Here is a 15611-nt window from a genome sequence, read left to right on the forward strand (position 1 = left end):
TGATTTTAAATCGGCTCCTCGCTGAGGAACAGAGTGTGAGTGTGAACTGTGTGTGAAATGAATAAAACAGAATCTCTAATTTGAGAAGTATTTGACAGTTTGGGATGTTTCTAGCTTGATAAACATGTTTGATGGTTTAGCATTTATTTCCTGACACCAAATGAAAAGATTGATATGGTCATGCTACAAGAGTTGACGTTGTCCCTTGTTTCAGTGTGTAGCTGGGAGTTAGCCCCCCGTGCGTTACCTCTAAGCCAACCAGCGCCGCCCGCAGAGCTATAAAACTCTCCTGATCCCTGATTGGAATCTCATGAATCAACATTAGTTGTTGTCGCTCACGTTAAGCCACAGAGCCCATCAATATGTCATTTTCTCCATCAGAGGAATGTTTCTGTTGCTAAACTTGCAACCCTCCAGGTCCTGTGCACTTCCAATAACCTGTTTGAGTGGAATGTTGGCTGGTTCTAGTTTACTGTCAACGTCACGTGGCGCCCTGCGAAACATTGCGATAAAGTTAAGCTAAATTGCTTCCCCGTTTCATCAGCCTGTTTGTTTTATTAGCATTAGCTCCTCCATTAGCTGCCTGTCGGCATCGCCGAGAGTTAATCATGTTCGAGATTGTCAAACAGACTTGAGGATACGTCCTCTCGCGCCCCGTGAGGGTCTCCGAGGTCACAGATGCGTTTGCTCCCATTCAGCTGCATATTTATCACTTTCTGGAGTGTGTGTGTTTGAGCTGACGTGACTTGACACGCCCCCTGTGTGTATTTGCACGCGGGTCTATGTTTACCAATGAAATAACCACTTTCGCGTTGCGTCTAATGTTTTGAATGGGACTTGAAGCCAAAACATTAACGCTTTGTTTTCATAGTTTACATATTTCCATTTAAAAGACGGTTGATGTCGCTTTACTCTGAGGATAAACAGGAAAACAACACTGTAAATCAGGCTGACACAATAGGTGTGTGAGATCAGCTGCCACCGCCTCTTTCAATGACATTCCATTCCTCGCGGAGCTCTCGTCTGATTGGACGCTCTGGATCCATCATCACACCCAGATTGTGTAAACGGCAGAACAGGAAGTTGTCCAGATCGTGGGCTCCCCGAGGGACGGTAACAATAAACACTTGTGTTTGGTCAGTATCTGAAGTTTTGGGGACAAATTCAGACCTCCGAAGAAGTTCGAGAGAAGCCAAAACTGGTTAATGATGAGCGGCAGAACCGCGTTAAAAGGCTTCCTTTAGAAATCGGCCATCATTACTGTTGTTGTGAGAAGATCTTCAGATACAGGGACAGAAGGGCTGGCCGATCAGCTGCCCGTCTCACCCCCGAGGCTGAGCGAGGGAAGCCTGTTTCCAGCCTTCGCCGTTGCCTCGTGTGCCCGTCACAGCCGGCTGTTTCCTGTTTGACCAGCTGGTAATTTGTTGGTCTCATTAAGCGGCTGCGGTCAGGGAGGCAAAGCTGTAATTCAAGACGTCTGTCGGACTGATTTACTGACCTGTGCCGCCGTCCTTAACTCCAGCCTCGCCGCTGACGACACTGTTGGCAATTTAATATCTGCTCTCCAGCACTGTAGTCCACCTCAGCAGCCAATAATAATAAATACCTGCGTAGACTTTGAGAGTGCCCTTCCAACGGTGCTCTATGAAAGCACCTTTGGGATAACGATACGTCGCTAATGTGGCACGCCGCTGAAGATAAAATTGAAGAAAATCCGTTAAATTGGCTACTTTTGGTGGAGGAATTTATACGACCATTAGAGAGTTCTGACACGTAAATGCTACTTCAAAAGGCGTCCACGTTGCGAAACTTTGAAGAGAACAGGAAGTCTTCCTCAATAATTTTGTTTTTTTCCTAAAGATTTGCCTCCTGCTGGCAGGTTCCAGTTTAGCACACCTTGCTTCCCGCTCTAGCCGCCAATTTTCCGAAAGATCTTTCCGGTTGAATTTGGAATGAAATAAACTTTTAGATGCTGAAAACTCAGATAGAAAATCAGAACTTGCTTGAATCTGGGGGTGATTGAATTTCGAGGGATGTCACTGCTGTGATTATAAAGCCTTTAAAATAAGTAACCCAAGTTGTCGACCGAGAGGAATATAGTATATTTAAATTCTCCGGAGGAACGTCTGACAGCAAAACCTTCCGGGTAGGCACACCAAAACCAATTTCCCCGCGTAGCTGAAATGTAAACAGTCGGTATTCCAAGATGTCCTTTTGATGCAGAAGTGACATTTTGAATCTTCTCTTCCCTCCATTGTCCCTCCCACACTGTCATCCTGCAGAAGAACTCCCACATCACGTCAGATTACATTGTCTTGCTGATGGAACAATTTGCAAGTCGGTTTTGTCAGCATCGCTCTGGCAAAAACTCCCCAGAGCACAATGTCTGCGGGCCATCTAGCGCCATTTATTTCACCCCTGATGCCCTTTAACTTTATCGGCATGACGACAGATACGCACGCTCTGTCTGGCTTTATGACGGTGGATATTTCTTTGCTGAACGAGGAGTGGGGGGGCCCATTCGGAAGGGTCTTCTCTGCTAATTCAGGGTCCCGTCAGTCAGAATGTTGGAGGCGTCGCCTTCTGTCTTTATGGAACTAATAAAACAGCCGCCGGTGCCTGCGAAAGAATCGAAAGCATGAAAAGGTGGGCAGAGACAAAAAAAAAAGGGGTGGTGGAGGAGAGACGTCGCTCGGCTGTCTAATGATTCTCTTCTAAATTCTCTCTTTCTATTTAATTTCATACAAAGCCTTTAATTACTTGCTGTCGAGGTCTTTGTGTGAACACGACTGAAGGGACTGAAGGTTCATTATATAGAGACGGGGGTACTCGAGTGTTCCTCACACTGAGCTGCAGCGCTGGGGTTCTTTTCACGAGGTGGAGAACAAGTCGATGATCTTCAGGGACTTAGCCAGTTTCAAATGTTAGAGCTACAACTTCAAATCCTCTTGGACACATGACTTCTGCATCGTTGAAATCAGTAAAAAAGGAGATTTTTTTAGCTCTTGGCTCCTGAGTGTGAGCCCGGACTTCCACCTTGTGGTTCGTCTCGCTGTCTGTCCTCCTGTTTTGGGGATTTTCTGTCTGTTTTTAAAAGCCAAAGGCCACCAGAAGGTATTTTAATTGGAGACTGATGTGGTTTGAGGTTGGAAAGGGTCTTCCAGTTCTCTGTGAGGACCCCTTGATCCAAGGAGTAGAGACCACTGATGTGATGGTGGAGCGTAGACACAAAGGACATAAATGGAATCAAGCGGAATTATTGGTTTTCACAGTAGCAGCACTCATATTTTTTATAACATATTAAATCTTAGAATAACAATGAGCTAATGCATCTGCAGCTATTATTAGCTACACCAATGGCAAATCCACTGCCGATAACGCCAGAACCGTGGCAGCTCTCGCTACTGACGCCCACATGTTGACTGTCTGGGTAAGGACAATGGTGGTGTCACGCTTCCCAGGAAAAAGGGGAAAAGGTATTCCGCCTTAACTACCTGAAGTCAAAACAGGAAGTGCCTGCTGCTGCGATTTGCTCTGATGTTCCCAACATGCCATTTGGTTCCAGTAGCTGTGGACCAGCATTCACCTGGTGCTGAGGCCTCTCCTAGAAATTTGACAGGTTAAAGTAGTGTCATACAACCCAAAATGGCCGTTTGATTTTGTCTTTGTCCTGTTTTGGTCCCTGTTATTGAAATGGATGGAGGCCAAGTAACTGTAATGCAGCACCCAGCTGCTGCTAAGCAAGAAAGTTGTTTCCTATCATCTTTGCTAACCTTCTCACAGTCTTAAGTTCTACTTTGGTTCTTTAAAACTGTATAAATCCAGCGTTCTGGCGCCTGTCAGGGCTCTGTCGCAATCCAGCACCTGATGAAAAATGAGGTCGGCTGCCGTTGATGATGATGATGATGATGATATTGCATCACTGCGCCGCGGCCGACGGAGGCTTGAATAAAAGCAGAGGCAGCTCATTCATCACCGGCTGGGGGACATGTTTGTACCTGCAGGATGGTTTAAATGCAGTTAAAACCTAATAATAAGACGTGGTTTCATTTCAAGTCAGGTTTTCATAAGCAGCTATAATTAGAGCTATTTTTCAAGCAAGGTTTGAAGATTAGCGCCTCTCTCTCTCTTTTTAATCTTTCTAAATTGAAAGCAGTTGGATTTTTGGGTTGTTATTGCAACAAAAGTGTTGCATTCGGGTGTCTTATTGGGGGGAGTTTTAAAATTGGATTTTTATTTTGAAAGTCTGAATAGTTGGTGATAAATTAAACCATTTCAAAGGGTTTTGTTTTTGTGGAACAGAGAAATGAGGAAAAATGCTTATATTTTTAAAATAAAATAAAAATAAAGGCTAAATCATCAAATTTGGCCGTGGGAATTTCCACTGTCGCTGATTCCATCCACGCCGCCGACAACGTTGTAGCTCGGACAGAAACGTTCCTCTGTGCTGAAACGTGGTCTTGACTCAGAGGTCAAGACTGTCAGGTTTCACACACCGCTCAGTTGTGGGTGTGTGCTGTAATTAAAACACTGTCGTCCACAGGAAACGGCTTTCACTCCCACAGCGGCCGCCATGCCGACAGTTTGTCAGGAACTGTAAGGACTTGATGGTCCTGTTAGCCTAACCTGGCTAAATTACAACTAATAAGTTCAAGTTTCTTTCTGTTTGGGGCAGGTAAATATAGACAACGCCTATCAAGTTAAAAGTGCACAAAAACCACACACACGGCTATAAATACTTAATAACTGAGATGGTGTCACCTATAGTGCACATATTAGCTTAGGTCATTTTCACTAGCTTAGCATCCTATCAGCTCTTTAATGTTGCTGCTTCTTCACAGGTTAACGGCTGCCAGTGACATTAATGATGTTGGTTATGCTAATTTCTGTGTTTTGTGAACTGCCCCACCAAAGTCAGGTGCACTCTTTCCGCTGAGTTTAAACAATAAATTAAAACGAGGTCGTAATTGCAGATGCAAATTCCAGAAATGTAAAGCGCTTAGTTAGCTTAACAAATGCTGCGTCGCTGCCTTTGCATTGGTGTCATGTTGCTTCTTGTGGTGTTTTGCTGCAGCTCCGAGCGTCTGGCCGCCTCTCGCCGAACGTTCCCGCTTGAGTTGATATTGCCGCCATTAGGGGACCGAGCGATCACGAGGTAGATCAGGGTCGAGGTGGAATCACCGTTCCACCGCCGAAGGTCTCGCTAATGTTTGTCAAGTGCTTTTTATTCAGCTGCAGGAGGCGAGCAACACACACTCCCACACACAGAGAAACTCACACACACACTCACACACTCACTCTCACACTCTAATCAGTGGGAGCCAGCACTTTCCACTGGATGTGGCACATTTTTACCCATGAATAAACCAGTTTAACAGACTTGCTGCTGCTGTTGACACACTACCGCAAGGTGTGTGTGTGTGGGATGGGGGGGCTAACACCATTAACCTGCTGGGTTAGCATCTGTTCGGCTGTGTGCGAGTGGTTTTCTCCTCCCTGCGTCCCTGCTACTTCCTTTGTTCTTTGCTCTAAAACCTTGATGATGTCATTTTCACCCTTAAAGCTCTTTTTCTCCAGTTGGGGGTCCAGCTTAAGTGGCTACCACCTGAAACAGTCAGCTAGATTAGTGCTGAGTGCACAGAAAGGGCATGTATTTGAGGCGTGACACAGCCCTGCATCACCGGCCTCACTGCTGACGTTCCTATAGTGGTTCCGTCAGTATGAGAACATTTGTAGGTGGTCTTATTTTAATGTTGTTGTTTCTCACGATGTTCCGTGACCCCAGAGGACCTCTGATGTCAGACTTGGGACGCCGTCACGGAACAGGGAGGAGAAACGAGGGCGGTTTTCCTGTCTTAAATGAGCTTCTGTTTGTTAGGGCCAGTCTGACCACAGACCAGGATCTGCACCGGACCTCTAGTCAACACAGAGGCCTCCAGCAGGTCTAGATGGATGTATTTCCTCCTGCAGACGAGTCCGAGTTCCTCAGAGGAGCGTCGGAGCAGATGCAGCACTGGGCCTGTTGGAGGTTCTCATTAGAAAGTTGTTCTTTGACCCCACACACAGATTAGTGGCAGCAAACTGGAGTCACATGAGCACCAGCTCCCTCCCTCCCTCCCTCTCTCTCTCCTTCCCTCTCTCTCTCTCTCTGTCTCTCTGCCTCTGTCTCTCTCTCCCTCTGTCTCTCTGTCTCTCTCTCTGCCTGTCTTTCTCTCCCTCTGTCTGTCTGTCTGTCTGTCTGTCTCTGTCTGTCTGTCTGTCTTCTGTCTGTCTGTCTCTCTCCCTCCCTCTCTCTGTCTGTCTGTCTGTCTGTCTGTCTGTCTGTCTGTCTGTCTCTCCCTCTCTGTCTGTCTGTCTCTCCCTCTCTGTCTGTCTGTCTCTCTCTGTCTGTCTCTCTCTGCCTCCCTCTCTGTCTCTGTCTGTCTGTCTTCTGTCTGTCTGTCTGTCAGTCTGTCTCTCTCTCTCTGCCTCTGTCTCTCTCTCCCTCTGTCTGTCTGTCTGTCTGTCTCTCCTCTCTCTCTCTCTCCCTCCCTCTCTCTGTCTCTGTCTGTCTGTCTGTCAGTCTGTCTCTCTCTCTCTGCCTCTGTCTCTCTCTCTCCTCTCTCTGTTTGTCTGTCTGTCTCTCTCTGTCTCGCCCTCCCTCCCTCCCTCCTCTCTCTCTCCTCTCTCTCTCTCTCTCTCTCTCTCTCTCCTCCCTCTCTCTCCCTCCCTCTCTCTCTCTCTCTCTCTCTCTCTCTCTCTGCTCTCTCTCTCTCTCTCTCTCCCTCCCTCTCTCTCCCTCCCTCCCTCTCTGCCTCTGTCTCTCTACCCTACTTCCTGTTTGGGGGTCTCCTACCTGTTGGACTCTTCATGCTTTGGCCTCCTCTTTCTTCTGTTCTTTCTCTCTCTTCAGCCTTTAACTGAGAATCATGTGAGGGTTTTCACTTGGCTCAAATACAATTTAAACACATTTTCTTTTTGATTTGATGGGGAATCCGTGTTTATCCTGGATTTCTACATACACTTACTGGATCGTTTTCATTTAAAGGGGAGTAGAAAATCACTACCAACTAGCATATGATAAATAAATGTAGATGAATTATGGTATTTATTTGAGCACATATGAGCTCGTAAAATCCTCCACTCAGGACCCAGAACCAGAAGTTCTGCTGTCCCGTTAGTCTTTTTCTTGTCATGCAAAGCAGACAAGTCAACAACGTTACACACACGCCCACCCTGAGCTCTGTTATTAGTCGCATAGAATCATTGGCTTGGTTTTACCATTTTTAAACAGTCTTTTTTCCACTGGGCAAACATCAGCCGCACATCTGGGTTCAGTCAAACAGCAGCAACCTGAAAAGCTTCAGATGGAGCTTCACGTGCGGGACACCGCCGAAAGTCTCTTGAGAGGACACATTCTTGGAACGTGCACAGCAAAGGTGCATGGATGGCTGCAGTACTGCAGTAGTCCAGCAGGTCAGCTAGTACTCACGCTGTTGATATTTCTGGTGTTTTATTCCTGGTTTGTTTATCTGGAGATGATGTTGTTTCCTGCTGTGATTCCTCTGATAAGTGAGCATTTCCTGGAGTCCTCCGTCTCCTCCTCCTCCTCCTCTTCTCCCTCGCTCTTTTCTGCCGTGTCATATTTAATTTTGTGTGTTTGATGCTCCAGTTATCTGCTGATTGTTCATGGTATCACTTTTGTCATCCATAAAAACATCTCCTCCCATTTTTACCTCATTAAAATCCTCCTTTTGTTTTTGTTCACTTGATTCCTCTCATCTTTCTCCGCTTTTTGTCTTTACTGCATTCCTTTCGTTGCTCTAATCTGGCAGCCTTCTGATTGTTTTTTTAAGGGTCTGTGAACTTTCCCCCTTTGTCCTCGCCATCATGCCACCCCCCCCCCCCCCCCCCCTCCCAGTCGGAGGTAGAGCTTTTCCCAACTCTTCACACTAAGCTTTACAGTTCTGAAGCACTGGTTGGTGCGTTGTTTCACCTCCTCTCATGACCTCGCCTGTCCGGTCGGGGCGTGACATTTCGCCGTTTAGCAGAGGGAGAACGAGCCCGTGTTTACATATGGAGGCTGCACGTGGAGGTCACGTCAGCGTTGGCCAACAGGGATTAGAGGTCGCTCAGTAGAACTCGGGTCCACGGGTCTGTTGAACTCTGAGGAAACTGTGAAAGGTTCCACCTAATCATTAAACCGGTTATATTTTCAGACGTTCTCCACTAAAGATTACGGAATTTGGTCCAGCAGTAAAGCGCCTTCACTCCAGCGTGGGCCAGTTTGTGTCAGCGTCGCTGCGTTTAGCGTCGTTTGAAGCTAACGGGCGCGACGATGATCAGAGGAACGCGTTTGTGGCGGCGGGGTCGTGTAAACGGTGCCGGGTTCAAGGTCCCGTGAATGTTAGGGCTTTTGAAATGCTAATGCGGGCGAGTGATCAACGACGCCGGACGGCTGTAGATGAGGACCCAGCATGTGCGACACCACAGGAAGCAGACGAGGCTGCATCTCATTAACGCGTGTGTTGGTGTGTGTGTGTTGGTGTGTGTGTGGAGGAGAGCGCTGCCAAACAGGAGGAGATCAATGCCGACAACAAAGACACACACTCCCGCTTCAGGGTTATTTGTGAAGGACGCAGACGCACGTGTGTGCACACACACGCCCCAGCTCGCCGTCTGTGGGTGAATCTGTCTCCTGTCAGCGTGACGTCCAACAGACCTTCAGCGTGTCACAGAAAAACTGTTTTCCTGCCTTCAACGCGCAGAAATCTCTGAGGAGCACCTCAGAGGTTAAACTCTGGCTCCTTAGACTTTAGTTGAACTCTATTTCGGATGCAGTTATGCAGCACAGGTGCATGATGGGTATTTAAGTTTATCTACAGATAGATTTTTACTGATATCTTCAGCTTAAACCTGAACTCTCTCTCTTAGCTTAGCATCAACACTTCCATAAGCTGCTAAGAGCTCCTAAGTTGTGCTTTTCCCCCCATTTTCCATTTCCTTGTTAAGAGGTTTTTTGCTAGGTTAGCTCAACGTGACCTCAGGTTCACGTTGAACATTTGGAGCTTAATGTTGCACAGAAACTATGATAAATATCTTTTTCTGTCGAGCTCAAATATTGACAGTCTGCAGCTTTGTCACATGAAGAAAATTCCCACGTCGTTCCAGTTCCGGTTTGGATTATCTCCGCAGACACCGGCTGTGATAGATGTCCAAACGCCTCCCGCTTTTTCAATCTGATATTTGATGCGCACCCGGCTGCCTTTAATGCCAACATTTGAAGCAAACAGATCAGAGCCGTCATGGAGGGAAATGTCGCGGAGAGAAAAGGGAGATTTGAGGGCAAATGGAAGGCGTGACCAAAGCAAAGAGAGCAGATAAGAGGAGAAGCAGACGGGGTCAGAGAGGAGTTAGGAAAATGTTTGATAAGAAGACTGGACGCCTGATACCGAGGTGCTTTTTGTTCAGATGGAATTACTATTAAAAAATATCACTTTCATGCTCACGGAAATGAAGTGTTAGCTGTTATTCATGATGACTTTATTGGGTGGATCTGAGATCAGAATTTTATTCGAACCAGATGAAGCTTCAACAGTTTTGACAATTGAACCAGAGGCCAGTTTGGGTTCTGCTCTCAAAAAGTAAATAAGAGCCAGAGGTGGAAGCTGAAGCAGGCTAGCAACAGAGTTGTTCAGGACACGAATCCATTTACTTGTCCCGTTTGATCTGCCGAGGTCTTCTTGGGTCTGAAGATGAAAATGAGACGGCGCAAAGACAAAAAAATAAGTTCATTTATTAAAACGGTGTGCGTGTTTGGCGATTTAGCCGTGCGAAGGTGTCTTTCTCGAGCCGTCCCCATTTCAGTCCTACCTGCACCTCGTCTATCACTGGGTTGCTGATGCCGAGGTTCTGGCTGGGTCAGGATATAGAACCCTCCATAGTGTACTTATTGAACCTGAAACTTAGTTAACACACACACACACACACACACACACACACACACCACACACACACACGCGTGCGCACAAAAGCACACTGTGGCTAGTTCCAACTCGAGTGTTATCTGCAGACCCACAATCAGTGGTTCTCTCTCTCTCTATCTCTGTCTCTGTCTCTATCTCTGTCTCTCTCTCTCTCTCTCTCTCTGTCTCTCTCTCTCTACCTCTGTCTCCCTCTCCCTCCTTGGTTATTTTGTCTGTGAGTCTCTCGCCTGTGGGTGCCGCTGACAGATGAGGCATTGATAAAACGATTAGAAGATGTGTTGCCTGTCAGCCACACAGGGACAATTGATAGAGGATTAACACAACCAAAAAAGCTGAAATGTCATTTGAGAAATCACCAGAATGCAATCATTCAAAGTCCTTGGTTGCACGTTGAAAGGGTAGAGGCAATGGGAAACATCTGGTTACTGCAGTAATTATCATGCGCGATCATTTAATGAGATTCATGATGGTACTTTAGTGGAGTATGGCTATGGTTTTTCAGCAACATTAGCTTTTAGCTGCTGTAGCTGTTGCAGATGCTAGCTTATTCCGAGGGACACGGATGAACACTGCATGTGTTGCTGAAGATAACAAGTACTTTGTCAGTCATGTCATTTTTTTTTTTGTCAGAAAATTTGAGGGAGATTAAGAATGTTGGAAAGTTGTTAGCTAGCGAGTTGTGGGTAATATTAGGTTACGGTAGAGTGAAGTAGCTGGCAGACATTAGCCAGTTTTCCCGCACATTAGCCAGCTGTCGACATTTCTAATCCAATGTTGTTGATCTGGAAACGTTTCGAGGAGACATCCAGCCCGGTTATGTGATGTAGTCGTCAAGAGAACGTGATGGATGTGACCGATCGTCGTCGGCAGGTGTTTCTGTTCCAGTTTTAGTTGCAACCGTCAGCCCACAGATCTTCACGCCATGAAAGTAAAAGTTTCCCACTGCTGCCGTATTATTGTGATTTGTCACAAACTTCCTGCTGAGGTGAGAACGCGACAAACACCTCTAAATTCATTTTTAGCTGTTTTTAAAACGGCTCTCTGCTGCAAACAAATATTGAAGTCAGTGTAAATCACACTTTCTATGGTGGATTTTCAGTCTCAGAAAGCAGCTGCTGTCCTGAATGAAAGCATTCCCTTAATCTATCAGCCACTAAGTGTGTTATTGCCTCTTTTGTTATTGGGATTAATCCATTTATCTTTAAATGTCTTCACTGCGCAGACAAAATAAGGCCCAAAGCTGCCAACGACGGGCGGAAATATCAAAGGAAATTTGTTTTCTCAGACTGAAAGAGGAGAAAAAGCTGATGTTAATTTTTGTCTTTAAATTATTAAAACCTTTCAAGAGCTGATTCCTCACTCATCCCCTCTGGCGAACAGCAAGACTTGAGCTGGAGATGTGGATTTCCCGTCTCCACGCTGAACATTCCCGCATGGATCTGCAGGTGGGAAAGACTTTTCTATATATGGTCTCCAACGTTCTGACCTGCTGAGGAAACAGATGTTATATAACATCTAAAGGAGGAAAAATCCCAAAAGGAATCCCGCCTGAGCTGGATTCTGCATTCCTGAAACCTCAGATCCGGTTTGAACTGTGGTGGCGTTTAAGATCTCAGCTGACGGCTCTCACCTCTCGGCGTGCGAGTACGATTCCCGGCGGCGTCCCCGCTCCTCGCTGTAGCGGCGCACGTTTCCGTCTGTCAGGGTGACGCTCCGGGCGACGAGACGCCCTCCTCGGGTGGTCGACGTGCCGGGGAAGTGAGTTCTGACGCCTTGTTTGGAGTTTTGATGGCTTAAACTGGGACCAGGAGGAAGCGTTTGGCACAGATTAGCGTGTCAGCTGTCAGATACGCTTCTGTCTCCATGTTTTTCTGCTTCCCTCTTTTGTGAAACCTTTTTTTTTTTTTTTTTCCAAATTCAGATGACGAACAAACCATTTTTAAAAAGAACGAAAAAGAACTCCCCGTTTCGGCTCATCAGTCATTTTCAGGAAGAAACGCTGGTTGTTTTTATTGCTTCTGCACTTAAAGTGATCTTAAACTTCCCTCTTCAGGTGTTATTAATAAACGCTGTGGTTCAGCGCAACCACATCTGTAGTTTCCTCCACAGCAAACATCCGATTAATCCTGGCAGCTCTTTCTGATGCTCTGAACTGGAATCCCCATTAACCTTGATGCTGAGTCGCCAAATTCCCATTAACCTCCGGAAAGAATTGTTTGGAGAATTCCCATTAACCTCCAGCGTTTGTCATTTATCAACAAAGAGGCATTAGACGTGCTTTCTGCTTTATTTAGAATATTTCTATTCCTCTTATTACTGCAGAATTGATCAAATTGGGGTTTTCCGGACTAAGCAGCCATAACATGAACCACAGTTGTCCGTATTTACCGTATTTTCTGGACTATATGTCGCTCCGGAGTTTAAGTCGCACTGGACTATAAGTCGCATTTTGGGGGAAAATTTATTTGATAAAATCCGAGACCAAGAACATACATTTCATCTTGAAAGGCAATTAGCATGGATTAGCAATAGCGTTACGGTATGCTAACGTATCAAATTCAGCTACATGACCCACAACGAACTGAGTACGTGTCTGCTTTGTTAACGTAACATATTAACAGTTATTCACTGTAGCATAAAGAACATCCGAGCAAGTTTACCAAACAATCAAGTCTAACTCCATAGACGAAGTGCCGCTTCTTCTTCTGCATCCGCTAAAGGAACTCGTTCCTCAGGTACACGCGCCTAGAGCGCCCTCTGGTGGTTGTCAGTGTGAAAATAACAAACATGTGAAATTCTGTAAATATGTATTTATTTAACATATAAGTCGCTCCGGAGTACAAGTCGCACCCCCTGGCAAACTATGAAAAAAGTGCGACTTATAGTCCGGAAAATACGGCACTTATGTGGCTTTGATAACCACCCTGAGATCAGTTGTGCGAGTTTTGAAGGTTAGTTTATAGGTTACATGATTCCAATCTTTGAATTGCTTTTCTTGTGATTTGATTGAGCTGCTTCCGACCGCGAGCTAACATCACTGTCGCCAACATTTCAGCTAGCGCCGTGTGTGTTTTAGCATGTTTGGCTGGAAGCAGGTTTGCTGGCATGGAGACACCACCCAGTGTTTCTGCATGAGACGCTTTCAGAAGTGGCTTGGAATGAACGCCGTCGTCTCGTGTCTTCGCGGTAGCATCCAGGCGGCGAATCGTGCGTGAGCTTCTGTGAAAGCGGTGTCGGGAACAGATGTGAGCGATTCAAGCTCCGCTGGCATCTTGCAGCACATCTGCTGTGGCCCGTCGTCTGCTCCAAGCTCTCCGAAGCTCTGCAGTCCTGCATCCTGCCCTGAAACCTCAGATCTGATCCATCCGGCTCCTCTGAGGCCAAATTTATGACCTCAGCAGTTTCTCTGAAGTCCAGTGTGGTTTTGTTCCAACGACTTGAAATTGAGAGCGTTAAACTCTCAAGAATGTGATCTCACACGGACCGAGTAATGGTCCCGTCGCAGCTATTGATCAGCGCAGCAGATATATTGTGGTCATTTTTCTGCCATGAGGGCCAGTGGAGCTAAAACCTCTTATATTTAATGTGTCTTTCTGTCTCTCTGTCCTCCATCCTGAAGACACAGCCAAAAGGTCAAGTCAAGCACTGAAACTCCTTAAAGGAAATTTTCCTTTCAAGAAAATGTAGAGCCTTTCTTTTTGTTTTAAACTCTAAACTTTAGAGTAAAGTTTTAGCGAGCTAGCGCGCTGCGACCGCTGGGCTGGTTTGTCTGTTACCGCGGTGCAAATGGGTGTGCAAGTGACGCACATTAAATCAAGGTTATTAACATTAATTCTGCTTTTCCCTCATCGGTGCATTATGCCATCATTAGCACTTCTTTGGCGACAAAAGAAAAAGTCAGCCCAGCATCGGAATTTAGGTTCACATAAAAAAAAAATCCCCCCGCGCAGGTAGCAGGTTGGCAACTCCAGAGATGGATTTAAAAAAATCGCGATCGTTGTGACTCTCGCAGCAGCCTAATGAGCGTCTGAAGTGCTGGAGGAAAGACGAGGTCGTTGAGTCGGAGAGGATTTAATAAAGGCGCCAGCAGACGAGCTGGGAGAGATGAAGAGCGGGCAGGTAGAACTTTGTTTCACCTCCTGAACCTCATTATGGAAATGCACATTTCTGATTGCTGTGCTGCATTTATATTTGTCCCTGCTCACAGGTGTGTGTGTGTGTGTGTGTGTGTGTGTGTGCAGAACTGCAGTTTCCTGCCTCTGATGTAAACTTGATGTCAGAATGTTGGAGATTGTTGAGAATAAATGAGTTCTACAGACGCAGGAAACCTTTTCACGTCCAATGATCCCCGTTTGGCTTCGTCCTGCACATAAATACGGTTCATATGCTAATTTAGCCAACTTATTTAGCACTAAATAAAGGTTTTTACTTTCTTATGCTATGGCTAAAGCTAGAACCAACGAGCTGACTTCTTCTATCACAACCCACTGACTATTTTGGGGTGTCTACAAATAGCGTTATGGAGTCAAACACACGCCACCTGTTTGTCGGAACAAAAACACTCTTATTGACATCTTGAAAAGAAACCAATGCCTTTCTTTCTCTCCTTCGGACCGTCTCCCTCAGCTAACCTTACCCCCCCACCACCACCTTTTTAGTAGTCAGGCAGGTCATTGTCAGGCATCAGGTTCGTGACCTCTGATAACCTATCGGTGGCGGGTCCAACGCACGTCTTTGTAAACATCAGCTCCTGAGCGGCGTCAACAGGTCAAAGGTCAGAACTGCTGCCAGACCTTCGATTTTTCCGCAATGGGCAGAACGCTGATTAACGCCTTAGAGGTCGATTTTGAGGATTTGAGTGAGGATTTATCTGGCGGTCAGGTTTCGTTCTCTGCTATTCTTTTACATTTATTATTAAGTTTCAAAGCTTCTTTTTTTTTTTTTTCTTCTGCACTCACATGCACGTCAACTATTGAAGTGAGGTTTTTTTCTACCATTTCTTTATATCTGTGACACAACAAGGGTCAAAAATGAGCTTTGGTCTGTTTTTTTTCCCCCTTTGTAGAATGCAGAGTGGTTTATTTAAAGGCATCACTCTTTTTCTTTCTTTTTTACTTCCTTTGTTTGCCTTGCTTTCATTTTCTTTCTTCCTTTCTTTCCTGGACTGTTGTTTCTGGATGGGAGCCTGTCCTGCAGTACAGAACATGGGAAAAGGGAAAGACCCTGTGGTCTCCGAGGAATACAGCACGGCTCTGGAATGACGAGGAACGTCTTAATTAAGAACAGACTGAAACGCTGCAAAAGAAAAATGTACTGTGTGTTCTTCCCCTTTATCCCTTTGCCTTTGCATATCACACAGCTGCTTTTTATTCCGGTTTAAAGGTCCTGGCCGTAGGATGATGTAGCCCATCCTCAAAATGAACAGATTAGCCTCTCGTTTCTTCTGTGGGTGGGACAACTCAACAGAGGGAATGAGTCCAAGACTGGAGCTGTAGGTCAGTGCTAACGTTAGCGAGCCGCGCTCTCCAATTGAGACCCTACAGATGTTCCTGTTGTGTTTCTATTGTCAGGATTGATGCGCTGTAGCTCCTAACCTGGTCTGCTTGATTCCAGCCTTTTGTTTATTGTTTTCTGTCCAAGGATTAT

General features: G+C 45.9%; 1 protein-coding gene across 6 annotated transcripts in view; it reads left to right on the forward strand.

Moving 5' to 3' along the window:
- The window catches only part of plxnb2a.1 (plexin b2a, tandem duplicate 1), a 71429-nt gene that overhangs the window by 1861 nt on the left and 53957 nt on the right, over positions 1-15611 (forward strand). Inside the window, exon 2 of one of the 6 annotated variants that reach the window (XM_057021973.1) lies at positions 5075-5155. The exons of the other annotated variants lie outside the window; for them this stretch is intronic. The gene's annotated coding sequence lies outside the window, so the exon portion shown is untranslated. The remainder of the gene's footprint in view (positions 1-5074; positions 5156-15611) is intronic. 6 annotated transcript variants of the gene reach the window in all.

Source organism: Takifugu flavidus, chromosome 22 (genome assembly GCF_003711565.1).
Source record: "Takifugu flavidus isolate HTHZ2018 chromosome 22, ASM371156v2, whole genome shotgun sequence".
In the NCBI taxonomy this organism is placed as follows: Eukaryota; Metazoa; Chordata; class Actinopteri; order Tetraodontiformes; family Tetraodontidae; genus Takifugu; species Takifugu flavidus.